Source organism: Varanus komodoensis, unplaced genomic scaffold, assembly GCF_004798865.1.
Source record: "Varanus komodoensis strain SLA01 unplaced genomic scaffold, ASM479886v1 scaffold1, whole genome shotgun sequence".
Classification (NCBI taxonomy): Eukaryota; Metazoa; Chordata; class Lepidosauria; order Squamata; family Varanidae; genus Varanus; species Varanus komodoensis.
The window spans coordinates 137,210,003-137,224,712 of NW_025335268.1; the positions used below are offsets into that span (position 1 = coordinate 137,210,003).

The following is a 14,710-nucleotide window of genomic DNA, read 5'->3' on the forward strand; positions in this document are numbered from 1 at the left end:
ACCTGATGTCAAAAAGATGACGAGGTTGTCACCAAGCAGGTCACAGAGAAGAATAATTCCATAGGTAGGGGCGCCACAAGAGAGAAGGTCCTCCCTCTTGCTGCCTTCTTTTGAGTCTCCGAGCTGGTACTTGGAGGAAACCCCAGATGGTGTACATAGTGCTCAAGTAGATTGCAGCTAGAAAGGCACTCTCTCAAGTACTGAGGTCTCAAGCCATGTAAGGCTTTATAGGTTAAAACCAGCACCTTGAAATGGACTTGGAAGCATACAGGAATCCAATGCAAGCAGGCCAGAATTGGTCTATGGGTTCAGACCTATGCTTCCAAGTTATTAATCTGGCTGCCACAATCTGCATATGCTGCAGCTTCTGAACAGCCTTCAAGGTCAGCCCCACACAGAGGACATTGCAGGAATATCATTTAGAGAGTAGCAGAGCATAGTTTACTGAAGCCAAGCTATCACTGGTTGTTGAACTACAGTAGTTGTAGTCCAGCAGCATTTGTGACCCTAGTTTGAGAAAGACTGGGCAGAGTATACAATTGTAGATGCCCAGTGAAAGAGTGCAGCAATTTCTCCATTAGCTTCTCCCTCCTAAGATCTGGGACTCTCTCCAAGAAGTGAGGGCAGTGGAAACAGTTTCTATGTGGAAACACCATCTTCTCCCTCACTCTCTTCATAATTCCCTCAGGGAAATCATCACAGTGGATTTTCGCCTACCAGGCCACTCAAATTGCTTCCTTTTCTAGCACTAGATAACAAAAAGGATGGTAAATGATGCAAAACAGTATTGTTAAGTTGTAAATATTCCAAGGAGCTAGTCTTCAAGACCAAACCACCAAATTGCTCTTGGGGCAGTGGACTGCATGGAGCCTGACAGCCATAATACAGCAAGGGTTTCCTGCAGCTAATGGGGCTCAGATGACTCTGGTCACCAAACCAGAAGTTAGCAAGAACATCAGAGTCGACTTAGTCATTACACACAGAAACATGATCAAGGAAGAAAAAAAAAAACCCCAAGGGGACGACGTGTAATTCTTTCCTTACCAGCTGTTCTGTCATCACAGTCACTTTTCCCACACAGAAGATTCTGCTAGACTCCTACCAAAACACAACACTCCCGACACGTCTTGTTCAAGGGAGATCACGCATTTACTCAAAAGCTACATCAGTCCAGCACATGTTAAGCTTAACTTCCTGTTTTCCTCATCACAAAAAAGACATAATATATTAAAAATGGGATTTTCACAGCTTGCACTTCTGGTCTGGGAGCCAAAGCCAGACCACTAGGGGATCCAATCTCACCCAGAAGACCACACTCCTTCCCCTGCTACATCCCCTTTTCCCAACCATCACTAGTTCAGAGATTCTGAGTCCAGGAGGCTGTAGGATTATCTAGAGAGTCCAAAAGCTGAGCCCCTGACCCCCACTTGCAGCCAACACAGAAAGACCTGCACTGACTACCTTCCTTGAGGTTGCAAATGTAAGAACCTTAAACTAACATATGCTTGTAAGCTTGGTTTTTTGGCCCTGTCCCTTCACCTTTGACCCATCCACCACTGGAATGTAGTTCCCAGCAGCCTCTCCAAAATAGAAAGGGGCCCTCAGGGTGAATGAGTATTGCATCCTTGCTTTAAAGCAAGAGGGAGAGACTCCACTCAAGGTATTAACCCTGAGGCCTCTTCAGGTTAATTTACACATCACAGAAAACACTATACTGAAGGGATATATACATCCACACATTAATTATATTTTCACCACTCTTAGAGTGCAGGAAAACAGAAGTCAAAGCCTGCAAAGGGTTCACTAATCTATACCAAACAGTCCAAGAAAACAAGCAGACATTTCTACAGCTTTGCAGGCTTTCTTTATCCAAGAAAAACCAACTGGCAATGCCAAGAGATCTCTCTCAGTGATGCCTCATCCTTGTCAGTGATCTGCCAGAGGGAATGAAAGTTTTCATCTAAAAATATCACTCACTGTTAGTAAATAGACAGGCCTTAAGAAACACCCTGTTTCACTCATCCCAAGCAAAGGTGTGGGCACAGGAAGAGTGATTCATCTAGGCCACTAAGATAGGTTGGTTTCGGCTCCAATCCCACTGTCTCTGCCCCAGAATTCATCATTCATCAATCCCATATTCCATTATGTAGCCAATGTTCTATTTCAGGACACAGCCGGGATTTAGTGGATTCTGCAGAAACATAACTGCCTCTGCAATCACATTATGGCAGAAAATTCTGCAGAACTTTCCATGCAGGAAACAGAGAACATAAAACTTTCACACCTTTATGTCCTCCTGCTGCTCAACTCCATCTACAGAAAAAGCTCATTTCAGAAATCCCCCTCAACAACAGCATGCATGGCTATTCTATGGAAAACAACAAGGTGTGAGCCTTAACTTTGCTCTTTAGTTCCACAGATTGCAGGATTCAATATTTTTACCACTGAGGCTCTGCTCTCTCTCCTCTGGGTCATTGCTTTTTCCACATTGTCCTTCAACCTGCTGCCCTTTGAAAAGCATTCCAAGAGTCCACATTGTGAATCCTAGTTAGCAACATCCAGGGACTGCACTGTGGCTACCAACTTTACAAAGCTTAGGACAGCTCCCTAGCTGTCTTGAAGCAGGACTTCTCCTGTACCAGGAGTAGGCAACTTGCAGCCTTCCAGATGTTGTTTGACTGCAACCTCCATTATTCTTACCATTCGCCATTCTGGCTGAGGCTTAAGGGTCTCTGAGCCAAGCCACATTTGCAGGGACACAGGCTCCCAGCCCCTATTCTGGGCCAAAAGAAAAGTTCTCTGGCAGCTGGGTTATTCTTAAGGGAATAGTGCATATTTCACTCTGCGCTTGAATGCAATACATGCAAGCTACTGTGCAATACATAAATCTATTTAGTCAGAACATTTTGCATTATAGGTTTTGTATATGCAATTAGAACTCTTGCTGCAGAACTTTAGCTGCTCACCATCACCTTCTCCATCTTCCAAGGGCCAAGACGGACAGGCAAGCCTCTGAGTTTCCTTACTGGACTGCAAGCACTGCTTCTCCCTGTCCTTGCTCCTCTAAAAGTGCTGGGTTCCAAATTCAATTTTTAACACTATCCCTTTGGTGAAGCTTTACTCAACACTGCTTGATGAGCGCTTGGCATATTTATTCCGTATTTTAAAAGCTGTTTTTGAAAACAAAGCATTGTTCTGGGTAATGTGGTGACACAGGGCTTTGCAATTCCTACAATGACCAGCCAGTCAGCTCACTGCACAGCCAGATAAGAGGAAGAGGAAAATGGGTTAGCGATTGTCACAAAGCCCAGTTAATCAGCACTCTGCAACACAGATGACTTCTTTGAAGCAGGAAGAACCAGTTGCCCTGTGTTAGATCCGCTTGGCAGTTTGTACTTGTGTCCAAAATGGGAAATGGCAGACGCACAGAGAAATCGCCACTCAAAAAATGACAACTGTCTCAGCCCTTACAAGAGCTATTATATATGTATGTATTTGATTTATACACCATTTTTCCACCAAATAAAAAGGTGCTCAAGTTGGCTATGGTGTGCTACTCTAATGCACGCTGAAGAAATGAAAACAGGCAACATCCACAACAGCCGGATTGCTGTTGAGTAGGTCAGGAAGATTCTACCAGTTTGCAAGAATATTGTAAAATAAAAAGGCAATCGTATGTAGAGCTCCAGTTGATCAACAAATCAACCCGATGCTGACACAAAATGGTGTTCAGTGGCCTGAAACAAGACAGAAATTTTTTCTTGCTCACCCGTGAGCACCAGATGCTGCCTCCTTGTAACTAGAAACTCCTCTTTCTCCCCCATATTTTGATGCATGCTTCTTGTCCTTCCGGGAGTACTTCAAAGGTGACAAAAACTACATTCTGTAACACCTTTATCTTCTGCAAAATTATAGAGTACAGAAACATTTTTTTCACTGCATCTAGCCATCTTGTCTAAAAGACCCATATATTTGATATCATGATTGTATAAATCAAGTTTGACATTGGTACATTTAATCCCACCTCCACCTTTTTTAAGTTTAAAGAAATCTATGATGTATGGATGGAACCCTCCAAGGAGCTCAGGCACAAAGCAATCATTTTGCTTCAGGTAGTATTGCCAACTTCTCTCCCTGTGCCTCTTCTCCACAAAGCAACCACATGACAGACATGCAAGAGATGGGCATGCAGTAACAAGGAACGTTGAGCCTGTCTCATGCAGCTTTTGAAGGCACAAACTTTTGCTGAGGGAAATGGGTTCAACATCTACCTTCAACACCTGAGAGAGAGAGAGAGAGAGAATTGTACAGTGAAATTCATTTCTTTTCCATCCACACAGAATAACTGAAAATCTAGCCAGCAGCTTCCCAGATGCATCATGGATATAATACATGCTTTGGAGACCAGTCCACCACTCCCTGGTCTTGAGTAGAATGCGTGATACCAGTCATTAGTGATGAAGAGCAGAGCCTACATGCTTGGCTTCCTTTTCTGTACACACAACTCTCTCCGGTTTATAAAATAGGTCAGTGGCTCAGAGGCAGGAATGGCAGGCCTGACCTTTGCGTGCCTAAGCCTGGAGCTAGAGGGACACCTGCCTGCAGCTACCACAGTGAGAGGAAAAGAAACCAGTGCATCCTCAGCACTGGCTCATGCACAAAATACAAACATTTCCTTTGCCCTAGGACAAAGCTTTGCACTTTGTTGAAATGTCATGTGCATCACAGGTAACCATGGAGCCACTGTTGAGAGACGGTCAATACACTATCACAGCAGTGGCCTACTCCACAGTTTCAAGCAGGCCAAAGAGCACAGCCAAACAGCAGGGAGGAGGGAAAGGGAGAGGAGGGGGAGAGAGAAAGAGATCTTGTTGGGCTTTACTCATCAATCTCCCCAGAAGGCAAGAAGTAAATACCAAACTCCTTGTGGAACCACCCACCCTCCCGTAGTCCAAACCAGAAGACAGATGCTGCTAAGAGGCAGAGGTGACAAAGGGAAGAACATGCCAAAAGTGATATTCACCTGCCTCAGAGTGGGTGAAGCCCAGCAACCATCTCAGTTTAATCTGGAAAAAGGCATGAGGCAAGTGGTATAGGAGTCCAAATCTCTTAAAAAGACTTGGCAATTTAAAAAATGTTTCAACTTCTATCGAGAAACCACAGGTAACCACAGGTATTAAAGAACAAAAGCCCACTTGAAGTGACCTTCAGGTAATCCTAACATTCAACACTGTGTAAACACAGTTAAGGAAGAGAATCACTACTTGCAGCACACCCTTTTCACTCTTTTTCGCTATCTTTTTCTCCACTGAAATAAGCCCTGGAGGAACACACCAACTCAACTCTGGCCACCCACAATTTTTATATTCTGTCAATTTAAAAACAGTGTCATCATAGAAAATGCCCCCCCCCAAAACCTAGTACCATCTTTATAACTAGCATACTAGGGGTTCACCCTACTATTCTAAAATACATTAATCAAAGCAGCCTGTCCTTGGACTGACAAATCCTGAGAATATTGAGAATTCAGCAGAGTTTGTTTAGTGGGGTTCACACCTTGAACCAGTAACAGGATCCTTAGAAAGGTCATTTTGGCTCATAATCAGTTTTGAAATGTCTCCAGCCCAAATGCTGCAAACTTTTGCTTCCTCTGTTTTTGAAGGGCTTAATAAGGAGAAACTGTGCCCATTCAACAGGAAATGCAAGGTAAAATCCATGTCATTTCAAACACATTTGAGAGAACAAACAGCCTCACTATTCTGTTTTCTCCAGAAGATGGGAATCAACTCTGATCAGAGAGAGAAAACTGCTATACAAGCATCACCCTCAAAAAAATAAAATCTTGCTAAAGCTATAATCAAATGACAATTATGAAGGATATTTCAAAAATGTACATAGACAGAGGAGTACAGCTCAGACAATCAAGATCTCAGCATTATCATAATGTCCTAAATGCAGCCACTGGGCACTTTCAGATTGTCAGGTTCTCCATTTAATGTGCCAAAATAGGTCTGAGCTCCAGGCCTCAGTACAGAAGTGCTCCACTCTTCCCTTGAACAGAAAAAAGGTGGGATATAACTAACTAAAGTTGGGATAAACTAACTAATAACTTTCAAATATGCAAGGATACAGAAGCCAACTTTAAACCATATTCTAGCTTGGAAGCCATTAACCATTGGTTCAGGCACAACAAGAAGCCATGGTGAACTGCTGTATTACAACTTATGTGAAGGGACAAGCAAAACAGCTGCATGTGGTACCTCAAGCTTGTACAAGTCTTGGCTTCTTAACCTGAGATCTTCATCATCCAAAAGTAGCCAGAGGCTGCAGTCAGATATTACAATAAATCATGGTTTATCTTGATATGATAGAAAAGAGTCTAGTCTCCCCACAGGTTCACCTGCTACTCCTCTCCTTCTACAGCAGAGATGTAAGGCACAATTACATGCTTCCATTTTACATTACTTGCATTTACCCAAATTCCAACCCCTGGTTAAGCTTTACTCGTTTGTGGAAACAAGCCTGTTTTGTAACCCATGACTTGAATCTGGCTTATTTAAGGTCTCTGAAGGGACCCTTTGAGATCCCCAGAAGGGAACCAACTCAACCAGAGGGAGCCATGGCCAGGTAGCGGGCCTTCACACTTATGTATAACACACTTACGATGAAATGCCATGTGTCTTTAGTTTCACATTCCATTTACAACACACTTCCTCACTCAGGTTTTAGGATTCTCTGTGCAAGACAGTTGAATGAACAGTCTCAGGAGGTTTTTACCTTGCTGCTTGTTGAGATGATGAAGTTTTAGAATGTAGCAGTATTTTTATTAGTATTAATATTAGTATTGTATTATTATTTGTAAATCACTTGAAATTTCTCATGAAAGTATATATATTTCATAAAAAAATAAAACCAGAAGTCAGTTGTCACAGTTGGATGGCACAATCAAAGACAGACCTGAAAGCTTCCAAACTTCTCCTTGTAGCTGCACACAAGGAGAAAAGGACAACATGCAAACCTGGAATGGATTTAGACTCATTTTCACCATGATAAACCATGGCTAATTGTGATGTCCAAATTCAGACAAACCAATGTGTCCTGGGCCACTGAACAAGAAATGGAAAATTGGGACCTAGAAAGCTATTTATAAATGGATATTAAGAATTAAGAAAGCAATCCTATGGCCCTAGAGAGTATCTGAATCTGGCAACTCAATAGAAGTCCAGTCTTTCTGACCTCCCCGCTGACCAATCTATTGCAACATTATTCAAAACTCCTTATCCAACATTTTCCCTTTGTTTCTCTATTAGGAAAAGCACCATTGTCATTCCTAAATATAATAAAAGGTCACAGAAAACCATTACTCCATTTCCTGGTTTTGCTGTGAAACAGCTTCAAAACATAGAAGGGGGAGGGGGAGAAACCAACTGTTGAGACCTTTTTTGACTCTTCTCCAACTCAAACCTTTTGAGTTTACAGCACAAATGTTAGAGCAGAGGATGTTGCCCTCACCTTCACTTAGAAAGCTGGCCACCATCTCCCCTTAACCCAAAGTGATAAATATTCACTTGAGGAAAATACACCTCATTTAAGCATTTAATTTAAATTTAATTTAATTTAAGAGAACATTTTGGAGAATCTAAGCATCCACATTCCCAACTTCAGCTTTTGCACACTGGAACTCAAACACCACGACAATCCTAGTCAGCAAGTGTGTCTAGTTATAGATTAGTGGCACAATCTAATGCATGTTCAGGCAGAAAAAGTCTTACAAGTCCCAGCATTCCCCAGCCCAGCCGCACTAAATGTGCTCAGGATTGTGTCTTAACAGACTTGGGGCAGATTTTAGGCCTTTTGGGCAACCTCTAAAACAGATAAAAGCAAGAGGTGATGAGCAAGTCCCTATCAATTTGAGGCTACATGCACAAGCAACTACAAATGCCTTCTTTGGGTGATATCAGAAATACAAAAAGGATTCCTGGAAAAATCAGGTCATTCTTCCATTCAAGAACATACAGAATAATCAAAGTTTTCAGACAACATGATAATCTGAGTTTCAACAGTAAACCACAGTTCAATGACAACCAACACTCAATTCAAACTCAGTCCCTGAATTATTGTGTTGTTGGAACCCAGTAGTACTAGCAAGCCATGGTTTGTTAACCATGAACACCCTATGAAGAAAACTATGAAGTTATGAACTACGGGTTGTTCACCACAGATTTTCAGCAGAGTTGAGTTCAGGCAACATGACAACCCACTTATCAACAGCAACCCACACTAACCACTAAACCCTTGAGTATGAATGATCATATATTCTAAATCCAGTCACACACATCCCAGCACAGAGGAGGAAACTTCAAAACTTTCCCTTTTGGAGCAGCAAATCAGTGCGGGACCGGCCTGGTCTCCTGGCAGATGTGCATGAAGTGCAGGACTTAACAATGGCACAAGTGGAATTACAACCCCTCAAACTAGCTCTAATTATTAGGAACAGTCGCTCATACACCAGTGTTTTCAAATGAAACACCAGATCTGGATTCCTAAAGCAGTAATGCTTACACGAGCATCATAACTATTACTCTAGGAAGCCATTTGCTGGATCAGACCTTTTTGTAAAGCACCCAGAGAACTTCAGCTATGGGCAGTATAGAAATGTAGTAAATAAATAGCAACCAACCAGATAGCTATAGGAGACCCGCAAACAGGAGAAGCAACAGGCCTCAACTGTACAGAACAATTTCTCTAGTTCCCAGGATCTGGTACTCAGAGGCCTGATACCTCTGATCCTCAGGGTAGAATAAAACCATCACAACTTGTAGCCTTGGATAGCCTTTATATTCCATGAACCTGTCCAAAAATCACCTTTGAAAGACATTTAAATGAGCGGCCCTCAGCACATCTTCTAGCAGCAAATCACTTCATTTGCAAAGCATCAGGAATAGCAGCTTTATTATGTGACACACACCAACCAAGTACAACCCCACCGCGCACATTATTCACAAGCAACAAACAGGCGCCAAACTAGCTTTCGAAGTTAGGAATTTGTCTAGGAGGTGAAGTGACTGCCTGTCAAGCAGACCCCAACCTCTTTCGTGGCCATGTTTACCAGCCCAAAAGTCACTCTCTCCGACTTCGCAGAAGCCGAAGGATGTATGCACTCTGAACATGCTAAAGCAACCGTCAGTATTACTTCATGTCTTCAGCATTCAAGAGAGTTTTCGGGTACAAAGCCCGTTCAGTTGAAGCTACGCCAAAGAAGCAAAGCCTGCCGGTGTCCCGTCCCGAAGCCTGTCGTTTCTCCTCCGCAGGGAGGACCGGGAAGAGGACCGGGAGCCACCATCCCTCCCCGGTCCGCTCGAGGGGCGTATCTGCTCCGGGCCGAGCGTCCCAGGAACGAGCGCGGCGTCACCCTGTCCCAAGAGGCGTCGAACGCGCCCGCCAGCCTGCCCTGCCAGAAGCAAGAAGACGCCCCGAAGCAGGCAAACGCCATCGGCCGAGGCGCAGCCGCCCCGCGAGCCCCACTCACCGGCTTCCATGGCGGCGGCAGCGCTCCCACCCAATTCCCCCGCTGGCTCCTTCTGCGGCTCTCTCGCAACTTTGCAAGTACAGACCAAGCCCGCTCTCCCGGGTTGACACATTCGGGCAAGGCCGATTGGCTAGCGCCTCCGTCACTCTACGCCTACTGTGTAGTCGCTCCGCCCACTTGCTCCGCCCCTGCCCGCCGTGGTACACGTGGGCGCCGCTAGCCGCGCTTCCCCGACGAGGCGGAGGCTTCTGCTGTTTGTCTCTGACCCGTTTGCTGCACTGCGACGGGGATCCTGGCGCGACACCCACCGCCAAGAAGAAAGCTCTTTAACTCTGGCCCAGTCCAGCTCGTTCTCGGGCCGTGGGCCTCTCCGTTTGTAGGGACGATCTCCGCGATCCAGTTCCGTGCTGGAGAGTTTCTGTCGAGGAGTCCCTTGATTCAAACGGAGCTAGGCTCCGTAGGCATACGTAGGCAAAGCCGTTTTTTAAAACATAGTCATATCTGGCCGTTTGTAGCACGCAACAACGTTTGGATTGCCGGGGTGGGAGAGAGACTTGGTCCCGTTACCTTTTATGACCCCACCCCCATCTCTTTTCGAAGGCTACTGAGGGCTATGATTTGGCAAAATGGGAAAGGGTCAGGACGAAAACCTTGCATGAAGGCATTCCTACTTCCCTCTCCCGGTAATAGTTCGAGCACCGTGGAGTGCCTCCTTTAAACTGGTTCGCTCACGATGTGTGTGAATGCGTGCACTGACGCCATTGAGACCTTGTATTCGAGATAGAAGGCAACAGAACCTTTTCTGTAGCATTATAACTTTCAAAGCCCTGTTGTCACGTACAAGTTCTCAGGTACAATGGTGTGATGATAACAAACCATTCACACAACATAAGAGTATTTTCAGTTATATAGCAAGTATGGTATATAGCAGAAATCAAACACTTCCAGGAGCTCATTTCAGTACAGTTTGCAATTATTTCCCAACACATCTCACCTTTTTATTGCAACAGCGCCAGGCGCCAGGCGCCAGGCGAAGACCTTTTTATTTAAGCAGCATTTTAAATGTTAATATTATTGAATTTTATTTGGCCAGGGCGGCTTATTTTATTCTACTGTATATATTTTAATTGTTATTGTTTTAATTTATTGTGTATTTTATTTGATGTTGTAAGCCGCCCCGAGGCTCTGGCAAGGGGTGGCATAGAAATGTTTTAATTAATTAATTAATTAATTAAACAAGATCATGACTGACATTTTACAAACTCTGTGCAGTGGTAAACATGGGGTAGGGGGTCAGAATATTACTGCCCCTGCTTTTCTAAAAACAAAACCAAACTCAGGTTTTCATCCAGCATTCTGACATCTCAGAAAAGGTACATACACATCCTAGAGATACTTGGCATAACTCCTTTGATTATATTCTTCATACAGGCTACACATCAGCACATGGAGACAAAAGACAAGGCACTATTTTTGTATTTGTTGCCAAAGCTGGAATTGTCTATAGAACATTTCTGTGGCTAGGCAGACACATGTTGGAGTCTTGCTCCCCACACTCAACACCAGCTTGTGGGAAGACCTGCTTCACCTGTTCATGTTTAGCTATGAGAGAGGTGGGCTCCATTGTGACTGGCAAAAGCCCTTTCATACATTCTCACATTTATTCTCAACAGTGAGGAGAGATAGGGAACACTTCTTATCAAGTCTTTTCTTATGCTACAGGAGGTTGCTCCAAAGAGGGAGCACTCAGTGTCATTTCACCCATTGTTCAACTCAGCAAACGGACAAGCCAATTAGAGACAAATGGCTGCAAGTTACTATTAACACATGGATATTGTGGCAGGAGGATGCTGCTTAGAACCAAGGTGTGAAATGTCACAGTAGGATGCAAAACACTTGGCCAGCTGTGTCAGGGTACTCTTTTTTGGGAAATTCTAAGTCTTAAAGTTTTGAGCCACCTTTGTCTACCTACAAAGGTGCAGACCACTCCAGCCCCAGTCCTTCCCAGTTTAGACTATTTTGAAGAAGAAAAGTGGCTGGTTGGAAAAGACCTGGTTTATTGTGGCATGATTTTTCCTAAGCAACAGCCTAAGTCATCAGATTCTTCAGTATCAGAAGAAATGAGTTGTACCTACTGAAAAGCTGCATAAGGATGCAGCTATCTTAATGTTTAGATAGCAAAAGGTCCTACAACTTCCAGGCATCTGCTGGCTGCAGAATGCTGAAAGCTGGACTTTTCCCCAGCTGAACATGCATGGGATTGCACTGTACAGGAGTTAATTCCTAAGATATTCCAGGACTTTTATTCTTGGTTTTGCAGTCACAACATACCTGCTTTGACAGTTTTGCCCTTTGTAAGCCACTTTGACATCTTCTGAGTGGGAAATGGCATGCTAACTATACAGTGGGGTAATATCAACAGACCAGCCTCCTTTTTTTCCTGCCAACTGTTTTCCTAAATTACATTTCTCATAGACCTTAAAACAGGCCTACAAAACCCATTTAAAAACTGAGATGGGGGATAGGAGAGAAGGGGCTGTCAATCCAAACACATTGCTGGGAGCTGTCTTTAGTGTGGCTGGTCCAGTGATGCATCCTGCTAACTCTACTCCCTCCAGGCTGCTATGTGCATTGCTCCACCATTGAGGCACATGGCATTTCACCTCCCAGCTCCTGCACTTCCATTCTGTGTTGTATAATCGCTCCTATACACACAATAAATTAGAGCAAACAAAAGATAGTTCTCCAAGCTAAAAGAAAAAAAACTGCACATGTACACATTTGTGTTTTAAACTCACAACATGGCAGCATGGGTTTGCTTTTGCTGCTTTGATGTAAAGCACATTTGAGTGGGAATAAATACCATATCGTTATTGAAAAGGATAGTATAATTTTAAAAAATGATAATCTGTAACCATACATGTTCCCAGCTAGCTACCTGCTGGCTGCAATATATGGGGGTGGGGTGGTGGAGAGGGGAAGCTACAGTATCCTGCATCAGCACCCATGGATCCTTGTGTGCCTGCATCTGTCCAGGTGCTTCCCTGCTTGCTGCTGCCTTCATCATCTGCCACTCTCTTGGAGGTCCTTTGGGGGTCCCAAAATCCAGCCTAGTTTCACCATTGTATGGTACTGCCTTTCAGAATACCCTAACCCTAACCCCTATGCCCTATTTTACAGAGGACAGGACTCGGTTAAAAGGTACCTTCTGTTTGAAGTGCTTTTCAGTATATGTCTGGCTTCAGCATAAAGGAGATCAAGCCGGAACCTGGGCGTTTCCTGTGCTGTTTTCAAACACAGTGCCGGCTCACAGGACTCTATTTTGAACCCTTTCTCTTTTATCTCCTTGCTACAGTGAGACTTGTTTTCTCTTCTTACATATCAGAGACCCAAGCAGGTATTTGTTTTATTAGGGAAGCCCATCATGGACAAGCTTCAAAAACAAAACAAAATACTGTTGGACCAAAGGTAGATCACTTTTCAGGCGTCAAAGCTCAAAAAGGTCCCTGTTCTTGAAGTCTTTGTTTTGTTATCTGTAGTCCTTAATCTCATAACTATCAGGAATTTTTAAAACTATCTGCCAGTATTCTTGGATTCTGAAGTCATTTTGCGGTCCCGATGTTATTTTTAGCATGCGAGTGAATTCAGTCTTTTATGTGAGCAACAGTCAGTAGGTGGCAATGTGCAACTATGAAATATGAGCTAGGGAGGTGGCTGTAAGGATGTAGCAAAATTCCTTTATACAAAACAGCTCCTATATGCAACAACCCTCTTGCACAAAATTGCATAATATCACAGTTTCGTCTGTGAAGGAAGTTGTGTAACCTTGGGAAATATGCTCATCTTACACATTTTTCTGTTCAGTTGTATTCCATTTCTGCAATTTGTCAATTTTGTGGTGAGAAGAACAACAAGCTGAACATCACTTCTTCTCCTATACTAAGTAGCTGGTGCAGCAAAAACAGTCCTGCACCAGCTTAAAGTGTAAGGACACTTCAAGCTGGAGGCTCTGCATTAACAAGGAAAAGCTTGCATCTATTCCATTCCTCTTCATTAGCCAAAAAAGGGGAAAGAAAAAAAGAAGAGGCAAAGCAGAAAAGGATGTCTGGACATACACCTACGTACTTCCCATCTTTTTGTGGCTTCTTCCCATCTCCATTCTAAAATGGTTTGAATGCCTCTCCCAAGACTTAAATACCGGCAGTAAGAGCTTTCAGGTAAAACATGCTCAGACTTTGGCACCGTCCATTTTGCCTTTGGGTCCTGCATACCCTGAATTGCAGCTGCAACAGCTTCTTCATAAATCTTGAATTCAGCCTTTGGTGCTGCTTCAGAGTCACCTTCAGGCCCTTTGGCTCTCCAGCCACGCTGTGAGCCACGCATTTCCACAGCTCTTGGCTTGTCTCTGACCACAGTGGTAGGCCCATCCCATCTGTTCCTTTGCCTCTACATCCGTAGTACTCACATGGCGCAGAAAAACACTCAGCTCCTTATTGTCCTGAGGATTGATTGTCGCCTGAAACACAGGCACAAAAATGTTCTCCAGCATCTTCCCAAAGTGTGGCAGAAAGTTCCTTGACCTGAACACATCACTGGGCGAGGGAGGCAGAGGCAGGAAAAATGTATACCTACCCACAGTATTCCATGAATGAGGAAGAGCAAACACAGGCTAGAAACCTAATCTGGAAGCAACACATTTATTGTAAATAAGCAACAGTCACACTTCATCAGAGAAAGAAGCATCGCCCTCAGTTAGGAAATGCTTGTAGAGAAGATAACGAGGCAAAATAGCCATGAAATGCAAGAAAATAATCACAACTCAGATCTAATGCTTAAACCCCAGGGTTGTTGCAAAGGAGTCACTGTGCTACTTCACACTGTTTTGATAACTGCCCCTTGGCTTCTTCTGCCAGCAGGAGCAGCTAAAATACCCAGGAATGCTCCCTCCAAACCCAGAACTGTGACTCATCTCTTCCCTGACTAGCTAGAGTTTGAACCCAGGGCTAATGGGAGTTGCAATCCAACCATTTTGAGTTGCAATCTAACAATTTTGAGGGCTCCTGGTTAGGAAGGACTATTCTTGAAAGTCTGGATTCAAGTTTTACTTCTGTATCCACAGTTACAGTGCTGACTCCCCAACCGGGCAGAGTGAAGTGACCATTTCAAGTGGCAAATACTGAA

General features: G+C 43.8%; 1 protein-coding gene across 2 annotated transcripts in view; it reads right to left on the minus strand.

Moving 5' to 3' along the window:
- DENND2C (DENN domain containing 2C) overlaps positions 1-9,575 on the minus strand; it is a 63,008-nt gene extending 53,433 nt beyond the window's left edge. The window contains exon 1 of one of the 2 annotated variants that reach the window (XM_044447676.1): positions 9,530-9,575. The gene's annotated coding sequence lies outside the window, so the exon portion shown is untranslated. The remainder of the gene's footprint in view (positions 1-9,529) is intronic. The other variant, XM_044447668.1, reaches the window with a different exon arrangement.
- Between the last annotated feature and the right edge of the window lie 5,135 nt (positions 9,576-14,710).